Below are 14,103 nucleotides of genomic sequence, written 5' to 3'. Positions count from 1 at the left end.
ATAATGAAACAACTAGGTTAAAAAAAATCAGGATGGGAAATTAGAACCCAAACTTTTCAACTTGAATTTAAATCCAAATAAAAACAAGGTAAATGTTAGCATTGCTTATAATGGGAGATAACTCAAAACACTCTTCTATTTTAAAATAATTTGTCATATGCCTTTATATTTTAAGCACAAAAGAGATTATACTGTGCAACAGCATTCATTACTCTACAACTTTTCATTACAAGCACACAAGAAGTATATTCTCAATTTTATAAGTTTTAGAAATTCAAGAATATCTCTGCATTAAAAAACAGAAAGATAAGAGGGATAGACACTAAGAACTTATTTACAAGATACATTAAGCATATAGAATGGTCAAAACAACCTCAAAAAAATAAAAATAAAAAAGGTTAGAGGACAAACTACTCAAAGGCAAGTGGCTGTTAGAAAAGGTACCAAATCAACTCAGTGGGGGACACCCAAGTAGGAAAAAATAAAATCTCAATTTTATGTCAGTCCATTCACAAACCTAAGTGCAACATGGAGCTCAGACTAACACCCAGGATCACAAAGTTCCTAGAAAAAGAACAGGAGAATATCTCTGTGACCATATGGTAAGCAAAGAATCCCTGGGCAGGTCACAAAAGAAAAAAAGCACAAACTATGAAAAACTATTTAAAAAATCTTTAATTGATAAATTACACTTTATGAAATCAAGGTTTTCTATTCATCAAAAGATATCATTAAGGGTTTCGCTGGTGGCCCAGTGGTTAAGAATTTGCCTTGCAATGCAGGGGACACAGATTCAATCCCTAGTCCCGGAAGATGCCACATGCTGAGGGACAACTATGCCTGTACGCCACAACTATTGAGCCCACATTCCACAACTACCAAAGCCCATGCACCACAACTAGAGAACAGCCTCTGTTCTCTGCAACTAGAGAAAGCCCATGTGCAGTAACAAAGACCGAGCACCACCAAAAACAGGGAATTTTTTAAAAGACATCAAATCATTAAGATAATGGACAGATGGGCCATGCATAACACAAATTATTTAAAGCTCACATATCTAACAAGGGACTCATATCTAGAATGTACACAGAACTCTGACAAATTAACAATAAAGACACAAATAATTTACATTTTGACAATGAGATTTTAGCATCTTCACAAATATATCTTCACAAAGGAAGATGTAGCAATGTCCAGTATATACATGTGGCCAACATCATTAATCATCAAGGAAAAGCACATTAAAATCACAAGGAGCTACCAACATAAACTCACTGCTGCTGCTAAGTCGCTTCAGTCGTGTCCGACTCTGTGCGACCCCATAGATGGCAGCCCACCAGGCTCCCCCATCCCTGGGATTCTCCAGGCAAGAACACTGGAGTGGGTTGCCATTTCCTTCTCCAATGCATGAAAGTGAAAAGTGAAAGTGAAGTCGCTCAGTCTATCTGACTCTTCGCGACTCCATGGACTACAGCCTACCAGGCTTCTCTGTCCATGGGATTTTCCAGGCAAGAGTACTGGAGTGGGTTGCCATTGCCTTCTCCAACATAAACTCACTAAAATTGCCAAAATAAAAAAGATGAAATGTTAAAGATACGAAGCATATGAAACTCTCACAAATTGCTGATAGAAGTGTAAATGGTACAACCACTTTGGACAACTAGAGAACTATTTAGCAGTTTCCTATAATGTTAGATGGGCTTCCCTGATGGCTCAGTGGTAAAGAATCTGCCTGCAATGCAGGTTCGCTCCCTGAGTCGGGAAGATACCCTGGAAAAGGAAATGGCAACCCATTCCAGTATTCTCATCTGGGAAACCCCATGGACAGAGGAGCCTTGTGGGCTACAGTCCACAAGGTCACAAGAGTCAGACAGGGCTGAGCGACTAAACAACAACAAACAAACATACATACATCTACTCAATGACTGAAAAATTCCAGCCCAAGACTATATTTACAAAATTATATTGACATTTATAGTAGCCAGAACTGAAGACAACTCAAATGTCCATCAAGGGTAACTAACTGAAATATACCCAATGGAATACTACATTAAAAACAAATGATTCACTGATTTATGCAATTACATGTATGAAACTCAAAACCGGAAAAATCAGACACAGAAGAATACACGCTGCATGACTCCATTTACATGAAATGGAAATACAAGAGAAGAAATGAGATACTGGTTATAGGAGATACGTAGAAATTTTCTGGTAAATTAAAATGTCCTAAAATTGAAGACTATAGTTACACAATGGAGAAGGAAATGGCAACCCACTCCAGTATTCTTGTCTAGAGAATCTCGTGATCACAGGAGCCTGGTGCGCTGCCGCCTATGGGGTCGCACAGAGTCAGACACGACTAAAGCGACTTGGCAGCAGCAGCAGCAGCAGCAGACAACTATTAAAAACTCAATGGACTGAATATAGTATATCTGCACATTTTATGTTAATTAAATCTATTTTAAAATCAGCAAGAAAGGATCCACTACCTATTCCACTGTCCCCTCTAAGGACAGGTTCTACATGCAGATGTTATGATACCTTCTTGGCATGTGGAAACCACTTAGACTGTCTCTGTACATCAAGGCTCTATACATCTATCAGAGGGTCTTTCACATCTTTTGCTCAGCCAGCTTATGTCATCCTTGCGATTTCCTTAAGTATGTCACCCTGAAAAGTGAGCCTGATAATCGGCTGCCACTCTTGCATTCTGACTGACCAGCATTCACTCCTAATCAATAACAGATGTGGGAACGGTGCCAAGGTAGACCTTATGCCAAAGTAACAATTTTTTCTCCCATTCAAGAGCAAATACCTTTCTTTAAGCTCCAAATCATCCAAATAGAGCAAATGACATCTGGAAGTAACACTACAATGCCAAGTGTTTGGCCCCTTTGGATGATAGCTGTAGGCAATGCAAGCAGAGAGTTCTTGTGCAAGCCTTGTGATGCTGCAGAATATAGCAACTCCACAACCTTGCAATATGGAGAAAGTGCTGAAAGCTCAAAGGGAAACTAGCAAATGGGTGCATGCAAAAGTTCATTTAATAAAATTCCCAATTATGGTTCTTTTAACAAATAAGTAGTTGTTATTTATCTCATTTCCATATTCAACTTAGGCCCCAGTTCTTTATCCTTAGATGTGACTTCTCAATTCTTTACTATTTTTGTGGGATCTGTTTTTAAAAATTAATTATTTCCAAGGAAAGTAATACTCTTATGTAAATTCAATCACATAAACTGCTTTGAAAACATTAGTTTTAGAGGTGTGGAAAAACCTAAATTAGGTGTACAAACACCAAAGTAGTCAGCTATAAAGGAAAGGAGTAGGGCAGGAGAGAGGTCATGTACTTTTGATCTTACCTTGTTTTTTCTGTAACAGTTTGCATTATTCACATTAACTTGTGATATTTTGATGTTATTTGTATCATGCAGCCATCCACTTTACCAATGACTACAAATGTAACCAACTGATAACAAAGGAAAACTGATTTAAAACCCTTTCTTCAGATGCCCACGAACACTGTGCACTTTTTCTTAATTCATACTGATAAGGAATCAGGTTTCCAATTTATCCAATATATTGAATTCAGCAAGACTTTCTTGCTACAAAGGAGAAGTTCAGGAAGCAACTTTTGGCAACAATAATATCTCCCATTACCTTCTATTTCATTTGTAAATGATAACATAATATTTATTTATTATGTGCAAAGAATGGTACTGAGCACTCTATATTTTATTTATGCAACACCACCAAAATGACAGGAAAAACCATCATCATTACCACATTACTCAACAGAAACTAAGGCTCTGGGGAAGTTACACTATGCTCAATGCCATATACAGTAGTTAGGAAGTGACAGCTTGGGAGTTCCCTGCTGGCCTAGCGGTTAGGATTCTGGGCTTTCACGACTGTGGCCTGGGTTCAATCCCTGGTTGGGGAACTGAGGTCCTATAAGCCATGTGGCAAGAACTCTACCCCCTCCCTACCCCAAAAGAAACCATAGCTCTGCTGGACTCCAGAGACCATAACTATAACAAAAGAAATCTAAATTGAAAGATGCCAGAAAAGTGAATTATTAAAAGACTCAATGAATTTTGCACACTGTAACAAAGAACTGAATACAATAAATAAACACTCATCATAGCACACAGACTACATATTCTTCTACAGTACTTGACTTCCTCACAATTATATGATGGTAACTGTAAAGCATCTGTAGCTGAAGTGGGTCCTGGGGAAGTGAGACTGAAAAGAAAAAGTTATTATGTAGGAACACATTTATGTCTTCAGCCAAAATCAAAGAGGCTTCTGATAAAAGAAGACCAGAAAAAAAAAAAAAGAGCTTGAAGAATTAAGAAAAAATAAATGTCTTAAACCCTCATGTGCTACCAGACATCTACTCCACATGACAAACAGGAAAGAAATTGAATTTGTTTTTTATTTCCATGTAACAAATTACCACAAATTTAGCAGATTAAAACATATGCACTGATTATCTCATTAAAAAAAATTTTTTTTCAGGATTTTGAAACTGTTAACTCCACACCAAGATCATCCTTTTCCTCCCAATACAACTCCTCAAAACTAACAATCCAATAAGCCCTTTCCTTCACTATCTTCTAAAAATTCAAGTGTGTGTGTGTGTGTGTGTGTGTGTGTGTGTGTGTGTGTCTTAATCTCTCAGTCTTATCCAACTCTTTGCAACCCCATGGACTGTAGCCTGCCAGGCTCCTCTGTCCATGGGATTTTCCAGGCAAGGATACTGAAGTGGGTTGCCATGCCATCTCCAGGGGATCTTCCCAACCCAGGGATTGAACCTGGGTCTCCTGCATTGCAGGCGGGTGCTCTTACCGTCTGAGCTACTAGGGAAGCCCAAATTTCAAGTACCTTTACAAAAATGGATAAATACAATGTTCAGATACAAATATAAAGGGTCAACAGCCATTACCACTCATTGAAATGACTCTTTTAACAATGATACCCTAAAACATAACATAAAACATAACAGCCATTACCACTCATTGAAATGACTCTTTTAACAATGATACCCTAAAACATAACTCATTGAAATGACTCTTTTAACAATGATACCCTAAAACATAACCCTCTAAGAGAGGCTGACGGATAGAACAGATCAAAACCAAATAGAAAACAAAATCTCTTTGGCAAGTATCACAGTGACGCAATTAGCACCTACTCAATTCATCTGTTAAGAGAGCTCAATCTTATTCTGGCATTAAACTAAAATTGGTACAAGGAAGATGGAATAAACATAGCAATAAATGAACTGGGACAACTACCAACTATGGAATCTCATGGACAACTCTACCCAATACAAATATAAGTCCTAGTGACATATTCTTGTATATTCTTATATAGTCCCATTTCTCCTCCAGACTCAGTGATTCCTCACCAAGTGTGAGCAGGTATATAAATACGCTGTGACCAATGACTAGAGCTGCAGCTTGCAGACGCAGGACTGTTAGCTCTGGGATTGGCAACCATGCTGTCTGCTTTGCTGACTCCCTCCTGGTCACTGCCCTAGCAGTCAGCACTCCGGCTGTGCCCAGAGGCTCTTCCTCTTGGACAGCACCCTCTATAATTAAGAAAAGAACAAAAACTGTATCTAGGAACTGACAGTCATCACAGAGGGATTTCTCTTCAAGATTCTATTCCTGCTTCTTAATGACCTGGAAAACAAAAATGCTGATATGATGATGATGTTTCAGTTTTCTCTTCCATAAAAATAAAAAGACTACCACCTGTTTTTTATTTCCTGCCCTTGGGGAGCTGTTATGGGGATAAAAAGCTTTGAAAATTAAAAGCACAACACAAATATAAGTCTGGATTAGAGTGGGGACTGAATCCAAACAACATAAATGGAAAGTAAATGGGCATTTTGGCAGGGCAGATAATTGTATTTGCCATCAGAGCAAACTTCAATATCTTCTTATACAGTAAGAGGAGCAAGATCTCTGACAGAAATTAAAGATGCATAAAGCCTGCAAACAGGCTGTCCCCTCTCCCTAAACTGCCCTACCTTCCCTGTTCTCAGGAACTTTGTCCTCCCTGATACTCCTCAACTGCAACTTGACAGAACTAAACTCTCCCACAGCTGCACTCTCACGACCCCTAATAAACACTGATAGGATGTCATCTGTCATACTGTACCACCTAACTTTTTTTCTGTGCCCATCTCTCTCCACTAGCCCATGTGAGTTCTTTGAGCTCTTCACTGTCATAACCACAGCACCCACCTAGCATATCTGATACACGCTATAGACCTTTTCTTTTTTTCTAATTTCAGTTAACCAAAATGCAGCATAGGGGGATTCCCTGGTGGGCTAGTGCCTAGGATCCTGGGTTTTCACTGCCATGGCATGGCCTGGGTTTAATGCCTGGTTGGGGAGCTGAGATCCTGCAAGCCACACAAAGCAGCCAAAAAAGAAAGAAAGAAAGAAAAGCAGTATAAGAATCTTTCTATAAGGCAGACTTTCCCCAGCTGTGTGGCAAGACACACTGCAGAGGTGTGAATGGTTATGAGTGTACTGAGATATGATTTACTCAGCCTGGGATGGCCAATCAGAATTTATCAGTTTCTCTGGTGCTATGATGTGAAAAGGTTAGGAAGCACTATACAGACCTGTATTAAAGATTTAATTTTTAAAAAGATTAAATAAACAAGTAGGGTTAAACACTACATAAAGAGTAACATCAACTGAGACATCAAGAAAAAATACAATGACTAGAATAACTGCTTCACATACTGTTCACTAGAAAATAAATGTTTCAGAACATTGGCATCAGGTGAAGTATTATATTCTGAAAGAAAAATAACACAGCTACCTCATGTAGCAGTCAGTCTGTGTAAACACCATATGGTCTGCTAATTCAATCAAAAAGAACCCTAGGATTTACTTTTTCATCTTGCTGGAAAAAATGAAAATAAAGTTGCTAGAAATATTTAGAAATTATTTTGCCACCCCCAAATATCTAACAAAATACATACAGTACTGAAGCTTCATTCACCTCCCTTTTTCACAAAACCCTTCACAGGCTGCATTTAAAACAAAAATTGATCGGATCAGTCTTTTCATTTATATTTTAAAACCAATCATTAGTTTGCATTCTCCACCCACTCCCTGCCAAGTTCAAATCCTCTGGCCCTCTCTACTCCATCTACAACAAACAAAATACAGACCTTCATCATCTCTTGCCTAGACTACACCCATCATCTCAAAACAGTCTTCTTAACCCTAAGACTACCCTCTTGAAATTCACCTTTTGCCCAGAAGTCTCCATCAACAAAAATGACAAACAAGTTATACTTTCCTGCTTTAAAAATTTTTTTAAAGGAGCATATTAAAAAGCAGAGACATTACTTTGCCAACAAAGGTCCATCCAGTCAAGGCTATGGTTTTTCCAGTGGTCATGTATGGATGTGAGAGTTGGACTGTGAAGAAAGCTGAGCACCGAAGAATTGATGCTTTTGAACTGTGGTGTTGGAGAAGACTCTTGAGAGTCCCTTGGACTGCAAGGAGATCCAACCAGTCCATCCTAAAGGAGATCAGTCCTGGGTGTTCATTGGAAGGACTGATGCTGAAGCTGAAACTCCAATCCTTTGGCCACCTTGTGTGAAGAGTTGACTCATCAGAAAAGACCCTGATGCTGGGAGGGATTGGGGGCAGGAGAAAGGGACGACAGAGGATGAGATGGCTGGATAGCATCACAGACTCGATGGACATGAGTTTGAGTAAACTCCGGGAGTTGGTGATGAACCGGGAGGCCCGGTGTGCTGCGATTCATGGGGTTGCAGAGTCGGACACGACTGAGCGACTGAACTGGACTGAACTGAACTGAATCGTATTTTCTACGGATTATGTTGTATAATCTAGACATCAGTCTTATTATACTTCTGACCTCAAAGTTTACTGGGACTCTTCACCTTTTCCAAAAGAACTGACCTGGGTATCATCTTTTCATGACACACCTTCCCAGATTCACTAAGCTAGGATAAAAGGCTCTCCTAAGTATGTATCCTCTATCCAGATGATGAGAACAAGGTAAACACCTAGTGGTTTTCCTTTTCATTTTAGCTAAAAGTTTAATGCAGGGCTGAGTGGCAAGAACTTAATTCCACTTGGGATACTTGTCCAAAATCCTTGGCTCTTAATCTGCCTTCTTTTTAATCTTTTATTGTATGCCACCTCAAACCCCATTTGGATACACATGAATGTCAAAGCAAAAAGACCTTGCAAGTTGTTTCTAAAGAAGAGTATATTTTTGTTATTAAATTATTCCCCAACTATTTATGAATATTTCACACACGCACCAAGACCTATACTTCTTAAAGCCTAGCTCCAAATACTTTAGGCTCTCATTTGGTGAGTCCTTGTCTATGCTCAAAAAGATGAACACAACTTCACAGAGTCAAGACTGTACCCCATAAACAACTACCATCTTCAATCTTCATAATAAGAAGTACTCAAAAAGTGAGAGGCACCAAAAAAAAAAAAAAAGTGAGAGGCACAATGTGCTGCAAAAAAGTGCTGAACTTCTATATTTATTACCTTTGCAGTCTCAAAACCGTTACCTTTTCAGTAGGGACCTTCCATAACTGCCCTACACACACACACACACACACACACACACACACACACACACACACACACACACACACACACACACACACACACACACACACACACACACACACACACACACACACCTGCCTCAACTTAGCCTAGATCTTCTTGAACTCTTGCCCTTACCTTCCGTAACTGCCCTACACACACACACACACACACACACACACACACACACACACACCTGCCTCAACTTAGCCTAGATCTTCTTGAACTCTTGCCCTTACCTTCCGTAACTGCCCTACACACACACACACACACACACACACACACACACACACACACCTGCCTCAACTTAGCCTAGATCTTCTTGAACTCTTGCCCTTACCTTCCGTAACTGCCCTACACACACACACACACACACACACACACACACACACACACCTGCCTCAACTTAGCCTAGATCTTCTTGAACTCTTGCCCTTACCTTCCGTTCTGAACTCTTGCCCTTACACACACACACACACACACACACACACACACACACACACTGCCTCAACTTAGCCTAGATCTTCTTGAACTCTTGCCCTTACCTTCCGTAACTGCCCTACACACACACACACACACACACACACACACCTGCCTCAACTTAGCCTAGATCTTCTTGAACTCTTGCCCTTATTCCTTAGCACTTCCCATTTTTGTAACATATATTTTAAATATATACAACATATATAGTTGAGGTCACATATATTACTTATTAAACAACTTTACCATTTGTCTCTCCCAGTAGAATTTAATCTCCACAAGGGCAGGGTCTTTGCTTTATTCACTGATATAACTTTAATGTCTAGAAGAGTCCCTGGGCACACGATGGGTACTTAATAAATATTTAAATAAATGGATGAATAACAATGAGAACAAATGTGACAATTATTTGAAAGCACTCTTCTTCTCTCAATATTCAATTCATTGACAAATTCAAAAAACTCAATCTACATCCAAATCATAATCAAATCATCTCCTGTCTATCTCCCAAGTCATGAACATAATCCAAACTTATTTTTTACTTCTGGCCTTGTTGCTTTCAGTCATCCCCTCCATATAACTTCTTCTCCTTATCACAGGAAGAGTAATCCTCATAAAGTATAAATCAGACCACATTACAACCCCACTGATAGCCCTTTCACTATTAAGAATGAAATCCAAATTCCTTACCCTGATTTACAAAGTTCTACAGGAGCTGTCTCCCTATTTCTCTAAGTTCTTTATCCTTTTCTCTTCATCTGTGCGTGCATGCTCAGTAAGTAGCTCAGTTGTGTCTGACTCTTTGCAGCCCTATGGACTACAGCCCACTGGGCTCCTCTGTCCATGGGATTTTTCAGGCAAGAATGCCAGAGTAGGTTGCCATTTCCTTCTCCAGGGGATCTTCCCAACTCGGAAACCGAACCCATGTCTCATGTGTCTCTTGCATTGTAGGCGGATTCTTTATTGCTGAGCCATCTAGGGAAGCCCTTCTTATCATTTACTCCATTTTAACTACACTGGCCACGTTTCTACTCTTTGAACGTATCAAACTCATTCACTAAGAGTTAACTCACTGGAAAACACCCTAATGCTGGGAAAGATTGAAGGCAGGATGAGAAGGGGATGCCAGAAGATGAGATGGTTGGATGACATCACCAATTCAATGGACATCACTTTGAGCAAACTTCAGGAGATAGTGAAGGACAAGGAAACCTGGTGTGTTGCAGCCCATGGGGTTCCAAAGAGTCAGACACAACTAAGCAACTGAACAACAACAATGTTACCAAGTAAAAGAATATTTTTAGATTGAATTCAAACAAAATCTGCATATTTGATATTCATAGGAGTCATGTTAAAACCATAATAATACTGAAAGGTTAAGAAAAAAATCATTAAAAAAAGACAAATGAATTAGCAATATTAATACTGGAGAAAACAGGTTTTAATTTAAAAAAAGCACTATTGGGGACAAAAAAGATCATTATCTAAATGATAAAGAAATGATTCCTTAGGAAAATATAATAATCCTGGACAAAGTATGTACCCAACAACACAGGTTCAGAAACAAAATGACAGAATTGCAAAGGGATATTGAAAACACAGTGGAAAGTTTTAAGACATCTTTTCTAAAAACTAATAAAATTGGGAAATTACTATAGCTGCAATATACTTGAGCAACATAATCGACAAGTCTGACATGTGGAAACATTCATTAGGCAGTGAGATGAGATAATTCTGGAATTCAAAAGACAAATATGACTTACAGTATAAATTTAGGAGTCATGAGCATATAGATATGAGTAAAGCTACAGGAAGATGACATAGAAGGATGTAGTTAAAGGATATTAAACAATCACCCTTAAAAAGGCAAAAAATATGCAGTGTGGAATATTCTCTAATGTATGTCCTCACACTGCCCACTAATTTCAGTTATCCTATTAAGTGTATATATTGATTTGTGTATGCAAAATATGAGGGAAAAAAATTAAGTGGTACATCAAAAAGTAACAAACCAAGAAAGCTGAACAACTTTCAAAAACGTGTACTAAAGTATTGAAAACAAGACTCCCCAAACTAAAGTCCCCAAAGCCAATCACAGGTTCTCTTCCCCTCTTCCAGATACACTTTTTTTTTTTTTTTTAAGATTTTGGTTGCACTGATTTTTGTTGCTATGTGCTGGCTTTCTCTAGCTGTGGCAAGCAGGGGCTACTCTTCACTTTGGTGCACAGGCTTCTCATTGCAGTGGCTTCTCTTGTTGCAGAGCACAGGCTCTAGGCAGCACAGGCTTCAGTAGTTGCAGAACTTGGGCTCAGGAGTTGTAGCACATGGGTCTAGTTGTTCCATGGCATGTGGAATCTTCTTGGACCAGGGATCGAACCCATGCCTCCTGCACTGGCAGGTGTATTCCTATCCACTGTACCACCAGGGAAGTCCCTGATACATTTTTTAAAAATTAGGTTTAAGAGACTGTTCCCTTAGCTGAGTGCCTCCCTTAGAGTGCCTCATATTTTTCACCTAGGCATCTCAGTTGCCTTACCCCAATCTCAGTCCTGTTGAAGAGTCTCTATCATAAATGTGATCTGAGCAATAAAAGCATACATGGTCATTTGCCATGCTTTTCTACTTTAGGCAACTCAAGAATACTGCTTTAGAAATCACAGTTTTCATTCAAAAACAAAGCCAGTGCCAGCTTAATCATGGCATTGGACCCGTGAATGGTATAGGACAATTTACATCATTAAAAGGGATGAACAGAAAATTTATCTCATTCTAGATTGCAAATCTTTTTTTAAATTTATTTTTTAATTGAATGATAATTGCTTTACATAATTTTGTCGTTCTCTGTCAAACCTCAACATGAATCAGCCATAGGTATACACATATCCCTTTCCTTTTGAACCTCCCACCCATCTCCCTCCGCATCCCACCCCTCCAGGTTGATACAGAGCTCCTGTTTGAGTTTCCGGACCGATACAGCAAATTCCAGTTGGCTATCTATTTTACATATGGCTGCAAATTTCTTTCTCTAAGACAGAGTAAAAGAAGAATCATATTTCTCTCTTCAGAAAGGCCACTAAAGAAAAATTCTGTTCTTCCAGAGCATCAAGAAGAAAAACTAAAAAAAAAAAAAGGAAGAAAAACTAAGAATGCATGCACACACTTCAAGACAGTAACATCTGCCATGCTTACAATCAGCCCTAACTTTTACTAGCCCCACACTTAATTTGGAGTCAGAAGATTCAGTTTCAAATCTCAATTCTCTCCTTTCTTGAGCTCTCTTATCTTCCATTGCTTCATTACTTAACTGAGGGACAAATCTAAAAGCGCTCCAGAGACTCTTCAAAAATGACAAATTAATTGTAAACTATTCTAAACATAATCATACAGCTTTACTTGGAGACCTGCCTCCAAAGGAGCTATCTGGTAAAATGTTGGCTGCCAGGGCCTCTAGGAACTTTCAAACTCCAAATTCCTGAAGAGAAAGGAAAAGGAAAAAAGGAAGAAATGCGAAAGGACACTTCTCCAACAGAAATGGCCTTATGTTCTGTAATTATTTATGTTATAAGCACCACAAAGCTAAATTTGAAACACTGAAATTGTTACTTTATATATCAGAATTATTAAATAACTTAATTGGAAATATTATAAACTCAAGAGTTTACTTTAAGACTGAGTTGACACATCAAAATAATCAGCAGTCAAAATACCTTAGTCAATTATCCCCACCTTGATTTTTCTGAGTTGTTTACTTGTAAAGGCCACCAGGACCAGATTCTCTTTGCTGATGAGGGTAGTGACTTTGTCTACATAACAATTTTGATTTAGGGTTTTAAGTCTGGTAACTTGTTATACATTATAATCTTGATTTAGTCCAATAACCAAAATAGAACACTTAATTTATTGATGAAGGAAGAAAAGTCTAGGAAGCCAATCTCCCCTCTGTGATATTTATTGGAATAAATAAACTGGAATAACCATTTGTGCAAATATGGTGGAGCAAACAACAAAATAATACAAAATTAGAGGACTCAGCTAGTTCTAAATGTGTGCAGTTTTCCACAAAATATGTTATCATTTAAAACTAGGCCCCTTTACTAACATTCTGCCTGCCCTGACTAAATTTAATAAACCAAAGAGCAGATGACCAAAATGTTTGTGTCCCCCCACCCCCACCCTAGGGGCCTACTGGGCCATGGTTTGCTTGAATGTTATGGGTGTGGTATGAAATATTTAAAGCAATGACTAAAATTTTCCATAAAAGCCCATCCAAAATCTAAAAGCTTTCCTACTCAGAAAGATTCATCTCCAGACATTTAAAAGATTTACTATTCTACTATGACACTCTGGTTTTTTACATTTAATATTTAGGTAGGAGGTGGTAAAGGGGGAGAAAGAGGGCATAATTAGTTTTGCTTGTAAAACGTTCATCACAGTTGTAGTGCCAACTGAGCTATATAGCCTATTGGGGGTCTAATAGATTTCAGGGTATTACACTTTGAGTAATAGAGGTGGGGGTTGTGGTGGAAATCAATAAATGGCTACTACTTCTTTGCACAGACCCATATGGAAGTAATCAAGCGCAAGGGTGGCAGCTGGGGCCAATAACAGTCACCTGCAGTTGAGGGACATGGGGGTTTCAGATGGGTTTTTAATGCTAATTTCCTACAGAAACAATGAGCTAGAAAGAGCAGAGTAACAGACGAGGCCGGATGAAGAGAGACCAGCCAGAACAATGGCTGCACCTGGTGCTGGGAGCAGAGGGACAGAGCCGGCACGCGCCCGCCGGCAGCAGAGGGCACATCTGTCACCCTCAAAGAGGCCCATCCCCCAGCTCTTCCAGCAGGGCAAGTAACCAAGGTCCCTAAACACTAACAGCTTGCCACACAGCAACAGGTTTGAGTTAAGGCTGATGCATTCTCTCTACACACCCTTCTCCCATGACTAAGAATTAGTTAAGGAAGCAGGGTTGGCTCCCTGTCAGCTT

General features: G+C 39.1%; 1 protein-coding gene and 1 non-coding gene across 4 annotated transcripts in view; both read right to left on the bottom strand.

Moving 5' to 3' along the window:
* The window catches only part of CBFA2T2 (CBFA2/RUNX1 partner transcriptional co-repressor 2), a 141,312-nt gene that overhangs the window by 64,540 nt on the left and 62,669 nt on the right, over nt 1-14,103 (bottom strand). The gene's annotated exons all lie outside the window — the stretch shown is intronic.
* TRNAC-GCA lies at nt 4,803-4,875 on the bottom strand. The gene has a single exon. It is a non-coding gene; the product is annotated as a tRNA-Cys (tRNA).

The sequence above is a fragment of the Cervus canadensis genome, chromosome 10, assembly GCF_019320065.1.
Source record: "Cervus canadensis isolate Bull #8, Minnesota chromosome 10, ASM1932006v1, whole genome shotgun sequence".
Taxonomy (NCBI): Eukaryota; Metazoa; Chordata; class Mammalia; order Artiodactyla; family Cervidae; genus Cervus; species Cervus canadensis.
Note: the sequence above shows the minus strand (reverse complement) of the source record. Positions and strands in the feature narration are given on the sequence as shown.